The sequence below is a fragment of the Muntiacus reevesi genome, chromosome 4 (genome assembly GCF_963930625.1).
Source record: "Muntiacus reevesi chromosome 4, mMunRee1.1, whole genome shotgun sequence".
Taxonomy (NCBI): domain Eukaryota; kingdom Metazoa; phylum Chordata; class Mammalia; order Artiodactyla; family Cervidae; genus Muntiacus; species Muntiacus reevesi.
Window position 1 is genome coordinate 70,490,859 of NC_089252.1, and position 8,827 is coordinate 70,499,685.

At 43.4% G+C, this 8,827-nt stretch overlaps 1 pseudogene; it reads left to right on the forward strand.

Moving 5' to 3' along the window:
- Nucleotides 1–4,574: 4,574 nt before the first annotated feature.
- LOC136168150 (U2 spliceosomal RNA) lies at nt 4,575–4,719 on the forward strand (annotated as a pseudogene).
- Nucleotides 4,720–8,827: the final 4,108 nt, after the last annotated feature.

Genomic DNA, 8,827 nt, shown 5'->3' on the forward strand with positions numbered 1-8,827 from the left:
AGATAATCTGTCTGAGTTAGACCAGCTGCTGAGTTGTCACAGCTGGTGCTTGGGGCCTGTTGTCAAAAGTCAATATTTTCGCAGCCATTGCACACTGCTAGGCTACATCTCAACCTGGCGTCTGTCCCTTGGCCCTGGGAGGACAGGCAATTCTCTCATACAAAATGGAAAAAGATACAAGAGAGGCTGATCTTTTTCTCTCAAAGACTGTTCAAGTAGCAGCCACTGCACCCTGAATAATGCCCTTTGAAGGGGAGAAAGGGGCTTCCCTGGTGGCTTGGATGGTTAAGAATCTGCCTGTCCCTGCAGAAGGAAATGCTTACCCACCCCAGTATTCTTGCCTGGAGAACTCTGTGGACAGAGGAGAATAGTGGGCCCAGTTCGTGGGGTCACGAAGAGTCAGACACAACTGAGCAACTAACACTTCACTTTAAAGGGAGAAAGAATCAGATTCTAGAATCACACATTTCAGGGACGTTGAGAGAGGGTAGTTTACTGAGTATGATTCTTGTGAGATGATTCTGTAATGAAACGGAAGCCTCAAAGTTCGAGAGAAGGAAAAATGTATCTATTCGGAATATCACATGAGTGTTTGTATGTTGAAACCCATCACCCTTCAAGTGTCCTACGCTCAAGACAGGAGATGAGAATTCTACTGTGCCTGGAAATGCAGACGACGCCGAGGCTGAGAGTGCAGGGAGCTGGGGACTCCACACAGGTGCACGCCCATCAACCCAAGCATCTCAGTCCTTCTGGCTGAGTCTGGGTGCTGGGCCTTGGGTGTGCCCTTGGCGAGCTGTGGAACTGGTGTGCCAGGAGTGATCTGAGGTGAGAGTTCTCCCTGGGAAGGAATGCTGCTCTGCTTTTCAACCTTTCACATGCTGAAGACGAAGCTGGCCTGGAGGTGGGATGGGTGGAGCTTTTGACCGAGACTAGAGGCTTCAGGTGTCTGTCCAGGGTGAGGGGAGGGTGACACAGCATCTCCTGGCTGCCATGGAAACCACGGAGAGCAGCTGGTTGGTAATGACCCCTGGTCGAAGGTGGACACACGAGCTCTGTCTTCTCTGAAGGTCTAAAAGGTGCAGCTGGGAGCATCCCAGACCGTCACACATGTTCCACCTCTTGTTTTGTCCCTGGGTTGAAAAGTCAAGTCTGCTTCTTTGAATTATGCCTCATTTGATTTCATTTTCTTTTCATCTATTTCACCTATTCCTGCAGGAGCCTAGTGTCTGGGTAAGCTAAAGAACTTTAGCTTAAGAAGATACCAGTAAAAAGTCTATTTTTTTAACTCTAATTTTTGTTTTCTTTTTGACAGGACAGTTTGCAGGATCTTAGTTCCCTGACTAGTAGGGATTGAATCCAGGCTCTCAATGGTGAAAGTGTGGAGTCCCAAACATTAGACCACCAGGGAATCCCCTCTAACTTTCTTAAATTGCAAGTATCATCCTTTCAAGATTTTCAATGACAGAAGACTTAGTGCTTAGAATTTCCTCTCTTTCTCTTAATGAGACAGTGCCTAGTAACTAGAGGATCTTTTTTTGGCTAAGTGCAAAATCGACTGTTCTGTCCAGGGTAGACTTCCATCCGGGGGGTGGAAGATTGGGGAGGTGGGGCAGAGGAGGCTCTGTTTAAGGAAAGGAGAGACAAAATGCCCAGAGGTCTTGGAGCTGGTGGAGGAGGATGAGTCAGACAAAGCTGACATCTCCATGGGGAGATTAAGATGTGACCACAGGGCAGCAGGTAGGGTGGTTTGAGGAGAAAAGATATATTTAATAAGATGGTTTGGAGCGAAATACTGTGCACTAAACAATGTAAACCATGACTTTTGCTCTCCCTAGAAAATCTAGACTAGAGATTCTAGATTCTGGAGTAAAATATCCACATCTCACTATTACTTAGAGGAGCCTGTTTTCCTTTGCAAAATCAATTAATGTAGTGTCCTGTTCTGAGATAGATGCAAGAAGGGGACAGTGCCTACTTTGGGGGCTCCGCTACACCTTTGGTTTTCTGTCTTGTATATACATCTTAAATATTCAAAGCATAAAGAAACACACAGGGTGAAAAGTGAAATTTGTATTCCCCATTTTAATTAGTTACATCGTTCAGGGTTAACCTATCCATAGCTAATAATTTGATGTGCAGCCTTCAGCATTTTCCCTAAGCATTTATGGACACATACATGACTGATTAATTATTTGGCTCAAAGAGAATTTGAGGCTGAAAACAACTTCTCTTTAAATTTTGGAAAGTATTGCTCATTGCCTACTTTTTTTTGTATATTAGAATTAATTTTTGAATGAATAGTTAATCCATGCTTGGGTGATGAATTCAAGAGATAAAAAGGGATACAACTACCCTTTTTATAACTACCCTGATACCTCCAACTGCCTTGTTTCCTTCACTGGTGATATATTCTATAATACCTATTGTTTACAAATATACATACACACATATGTTGAACTATATGACATTGTTATTTTTGTAGTTAAAACTCAGTAACTTCATGCAATTTAACCTAACACACATATAAATGAATATAATTGTTAATTACACTAATGATAGTCTGCTATGTACACCACAGTGCACTTTGGTTTCTGACTTAACAAAATGTCTTGCAATCTCCCCAGATATAATCTGTATACATCAGCTGCCTCATTCTTTTTTTTTAAAATTTTATGCCTATTTGTTTTCATGGCGAACTGTTATTATTTTAAAATTTACATAGGATGAAATTGAATTTTAATTTTGATGTATGCTTTTGTGAGTTTTAACATGGATACCCACCACAATAATCAGGAAACAAAAATATCTCAAACATATCTGTATAAAATTACCAATGACAAAGAATACAACTGGCACGTACCCCAGAATCTCCCCTCAAATCTCCTTCCCTATTGCTATGCCTTTCTTACACCCCAAGACAACATTTCCCTTGACTTCTAACACCATAGGTTAGTTTTGCCTACATGAAATAATGTAGTATATATTCTTTTCTTTGCTTTCTTGGGCTCAACATTATGTAAGTTTCATCCATGCTATAGTATATATTCATCCATATAGTTATGTCATTACTATAGAGCAATTAATTACACAATATTTCATTATTTTATAGCATTAAAAATTTTTATAGCATTTTTGACATGCGGAATAAGAAAATTACCTTTCATGTAAATAAACCTTTTTTGTAATGGTTTCTGGATTTTATGTTATACTTAGGAAGGCCTTTAGCACTCCAGGGTTATAAAATAAATCCTCCCATGTTTTCTTCTACTACTTTAATAATTTAATTTTTCAGATGTGAGGAATAAATCTGACTTCTTTTCCAAGATACTAACTTGTTATCCAAATACTCATTTAATCTTCATGGGAAATTTTTACAGATGTAGAAACTGACACATGAAGACGTTCAGTCATTTTCTCCCGATCACAGAACTGTTAATAATAAGTGGCAAAGCTGTGATTTGACTATGAGCTTTCCAGCCCTTCCTCCCACACAGTATCTTGAGTATGAGGTAAGGATTCAAAGGTTTGCAAGACTGAATTTGTTTACTTAGGAGTCTGATTATCACATAGTTGTTCAGTAGGAGCAGGGAATTTGACACTTCACCTTCATTCTCTCAGCCCTTCTCTGTGACCAAGAGGCCTCATGCTTGAAATAAGGTTTTTTTTTTTCACTCAGCCCAGTGTTGGGTTTTCCCTTCCAGGACTCTTCTCATTAAACTGTTATCAGCTGTGTAAACAGTCCTAGGACATTTGTAAACAATTACAAAAGTGTTAAAAATTAAATTGAACTACTTTAAAAAATTGAGCTGGGTGTGTCTCAGAAGAGAAGGGAATGTGAAACAGATTATAGCTGGAGGCCAGGATAAAGGGCAAGAGGCCTGAGATAGGTTTCCAGTTCTGTCACTGAGATCATATGACCCTGGGAAAGTGACTTTTTGGCTCATCGTTATGCAATAGCAATAATATACAGCCTTTCAGTTTTCTTTAGTGTCCTTGCTTCTGCCTACAAATGGGAATTAAATGAAAAACAAAGATACCAAAAAAAGAAAAATTCTGTAAGGACAGGCCTCAGACTGGAGAGGAAGCTAAATTCCTGGGAGAGTCATAGTCTAAATTTAGATACTGATGTGCAGACCTTTCCTTCAGGGAGGTCTTCGAACTGTTTTATAACTTTAATTAAAAAAAATTTTTTTTTTGGCCATTCCACATGGCTTGTGGGATCTTAGTTCCTGTCGGAGAAGGCAATGGCAACCCATTCCAGTGCTCTTGCCTGGAAAATCCCATGGACAGAGGAGCCTGGTAGGCTGCAGTCCATGGGGTTGCTAAGAGTCGGACATGATGAGTGGCTTCACTTTCACTTTTCACTTTCACGAATTGGAGAAGGAAATGGCAACCCACTCCAGTGTTCTTGCCTGGAGAATCCCAGGGACCGGGGAGCCTGGTGGGCTTCTGTCTATGGGGTCGCACAGAGTCGGACACGACTGAAGTGACTTAGCAGTTCCCCAACCAGGGATTGAACCTATGCCCTCTGCATTGGAAGTACAGAGTCTTAACCACTAGACTGCCAGGGGATCGCTTCTCGGCCTTTTGGCTAAGATCAAGTGTAGACTGCCAGGGCAGTGCCTATATAACTTTAATTAATGTAGCCAAAAGATATTCTTTTGAAAGTAAACATTAAAAACATAATATATTTCAAAGTATTCCAGTGAAGTTCATTAAAACAGTATAAGAATAAAAGTATTTCAGTCCACTCCAGATCTCTCACTTGCTACAGCCAAAATGTGTATGCATATATATTATATACGGGCTTCCCTGGTGGCTCAGACAGTGAAGAATCTGCTGGTAATGCAGGAGACCTGGGTTCAGTCCCTGGGTTGGGAAGATCCCCTGCAGAAGGGAATGGCTACTCATTTCAGTATTCTTGCCTGGAGAATCCCCATGGACAGAGGAACCTGGTGGGCTACAGTCCATGGGGTCACAAAGGGTCTGACACGACTGAGTGACTAACACTTTCACTTTCATATGCAATATACATATATACCCCCTACATATGTATCCCATATATACACATATACCCCCTACCCCTTACAAATGTTGACAAATCTGGTATGTGAAGAACAACACAGCTGTAGCACTTTCACATTTGTGGATAAATGCTCTCAATGTACAAAATAAAATTTCTTTTTTATTTTGAAAGAATATATGTTGTTGAGGACACTTGGATATCAATCAGTTGATTATTTTGGAGCAAAGTATTGGAGAACATAGAAAAATCAGTGTCAGTGGGAGTGTATGTCTCTGTAGTAAGGGATCCAGAGGCAGTGTGGGTGGCGGTGTGGGCATGGGTTTTAGAGCCATGAAAGCTATGGGTTCAGATGCTGCCTCTACCACATCCAAGCTGTGTTACTTGCAGTGAAATTCAGAGCCTCGGGCTTTTAATTTTCATTAAAAACTTTCATACACTGAAGTCGGGTGTTTGTGGTATATAGCTTTCTGGGTTTTGACAAATGCATGCAAAGTTGCACATCTACCACTATAGTTATGATACACACTGTTTCATCATCTCAAAGATTCCCTTGTCCTGCCCCTTTGTAGTTAATACCACTTCCACCCCATCCCAGTCCTGCCCTACTAAACTCCTAGAACCACAGATCCATTCTCCCTCCCGATAGCTTTGCTTTTTCAGAATGTCGTAAGTGGAATCTGGTGGGCTGCATCTCACAGGCCTGCAAGCCTTGTACCTGCCCACTCTCAAGACCAAAGGAAGAGTTCGGAGTCAGCAAAACAGTGACATCAGAGGTTTAATGCAAGGGGGATCTTATGTGCCTGAAGTAAGCTCTTGGATTGACACCCCACAATGAGCGGCAGGACATGGCACTAGTCTTCGCTATTGGGGTGGTGGGGAGCAGAGGGAGGGAATGGTTTCCCTGTCATAGGGTGAACTGACTTTCAGTTGGTTCATCTTATCAGGGAAACCAGTAGAGGAGCATGCCCGCCAACCCCCCTGTGATAAACTATCTTAGCGGTGAGGTTCCGATCTAGAGATGAGAACAATCGCTAGCTGGGCCCCGGGACAAGTATGCAGGTATTTACTGATCAAGTAAACGATTAAGAGGGGAGGTCAGTCATGTGAGTAGGGTGTGGGTGTGATAGGGACTGGTCAAGCAGGGGATGTACTGTACAGACAGCAAGAGAAGAATCATCTTGATTTGTCATGTATATCATGTATGACTTCTTTTGGGTCTCATTTATTTCACATAGTGAAACTTAAGGAAAACTATTCAGGTTGTTATGAGCATCAGTGCTCTGTCCTTTAGATGTCAGAGTAGTATTCCGTGGTAAGAAGGTACTACAGTTTGTTTATCCATTCATTGACTGAAGGACATCTACGTTTTGATAATTTGTTGGGTATTCCCTTATAATATCTGTAGAATCTGTGGTGATGAGCACTCTTTAACGCCTTATATTGATAACCAGTATTTTCCTTTCTCTTCATGAGTCTTACTAGAGGCTTACCAGTGTTATTAATCATTTTTAAGAGCCAAATTTTAGTTTTGTTGTTTTCTTCTTTATTGTGTTATATTTCATTAATTCATTTTGCTCAGTATCTTTTATTTCAATCCTTCTACTCACTTTGATTTTAATTTCTTCTTTTACAAACTTCTTAAGGTGGAAGTGTAGAGTATTGATTTCCAATCTTTTTTCCTTTCTAATAAAAGCACCTAATACTGTTATTTTTCTTTTAAGCACTGCGTTAGCTGAACCTCACAAATTTTGGTAAGCTTTGTTCTCATTTTCATTCTTCTAAAATATTTTCTAATTTCCCTTGTGGTTTTTTCTTTGGCCCATCAACTATTTCGACGTGCACCGCATAATTTCCAAACATTTGGGGATTTTTCTAGATATCTCTGCTATGGACTTCTAATTTAATTACTTTGTGATCTGAGAACACACTATATGATATTAATCCTTTGAAACTGAAATCTGTAGTATGAATTAGCACATGGTCTATCTTGGTGACTGGTCCACGTGTATCCAAAAAGAACATGTATTTTGCAGTTTTCCCATCTTTTCAAAAAAAGATAAGGCAAAGTTAGCTGACCCCACTTTTCTATATTGTTACCAATTTTTTTGTCTACTTGTTCTGTCAAGGACTAGGAAAGGTCACCAAGGACCTGGCACTTAGAATGATAAAGATTTTTGAAGGAATATGTGAAAATACACCATTTCAGTAATTTATATATTTTAATACATATATTTGTTGTTGTTCAGTTGATAAGTCGTGTCCGACTCTACCACGTCATGGATGGAAGCATGCCAGGCTCCTCTCCCCCGACTATCTCCTGGTGTTCGCTCAAATTCACGATATATATTACATATGTATGTATGTGGGGGCTTCCCGGGTAGCTCAGCTGGTAAAGAATCCATCTGCAATGTAGGACACCCTAGTTCGATTCCTGGGTCGGGAAGATACCCTGGGGAAGGGATAGGCTACCCACTCCAGTATTCTTGGGCTTTCCTGGCGGCTCAGCTAGTAAAGAATCCGTCTGCAATGCAGGAGACCTGGCGGCTCTGTCCATGAGGTCGCAGACTGTGGGACACGACTGATCCAACGGAGCGCAGCACGTGTATGTGCGTGCATATGCTGTCACTCCAGCCATGATTCTTTGCGACCCTCTGCACTAGCCTGCCAGGCTCCTCTGTCCACGGGATTCTTAAGATAAGAATAGTGGAGTGGGTTGCCATGTCCCCCACCAGGGAATCTCCCCGACCCAGGAATGGAAGCACTTCTTAGTCTGCTGCATTGGCAGCGGGGTTCTTTACTAGTAGCGCCACCTGGGAAGCCTGTATACATACAGGCAATGTCCAAACTATATCAGCCTGAAAGACTGCAAGGAGATCCAACCAGTCCATCCTAAAGGAGATCAGTCCTGGGTGTTCATTGGAAGGACTGATGCTGAAGCTGAAACTCCAATACTTTGGCCACCTGATGCGGAGAGCTGACTCATTTGAAAAGACCCTGATGCTGGGAAAGATTGAGGGCAAGAGGAGAAGAGGACAACAGAGGATGAGATGGTTGGATGGCATCACCGACTCAATGGACATGGGTTTGGGTGGACTCCGGGAGTTGGTGTTGGACAGGGAGGCCTGGCGTGCTGCGGTTCATGGGGTCGCAAAGAGTGGGACACGACTGAGCGACTGGACTGAACTGAAACATCTGAACCCTGGGCGCTTCTTATCAGGCACTTCTTGACCCCTGAAGAGTCCAGTAAAGGAAAAACGGCCACTCTGGGAAGCAGTAGGAATACGAGATACTGAAGACAGAAAATGCAAACCACAAATACTGAACAAAAGTACACTGTCAGTCACAGTCTCCGGCAGGTCCCCCGGATCCCCTCTTCTCACACACACACAACAGGTGTCTTGCGGCGGGACAGTCAGCCTTGCGATCCTCGAGAGAAGCAGCACCTGACTTCGCAGCACCGCAGCCCGGGTGTGTGTCAGTGAAGGGGTCACCCCGCGCCCGGCTCCGAGGGCAGGTCCACGCGCGATGAGCGTGGGCAGCGCCGAGTCCCGCACCTTCCGGGAGCGACCCCGCAGCGCGCATGCGCGGGCCGGACTTCCAGCTTGTCCCCTCCAGCGCCCGGTAGCGCTTCCTCGCCGAACTCCACGTAGGCCGCGCAGGCGCCTTGTTCCCACTGCTCACCTGCTGCCGTTGTCGCCGCCGCCGCCGCCGCTGCCGCCGGGGCTGGATGGGGGGCCGAGGCCAACCGGTGGCACCCAGAAGAGAGAGACGCGGCGGCGGCGACGCCGACACCCGCAG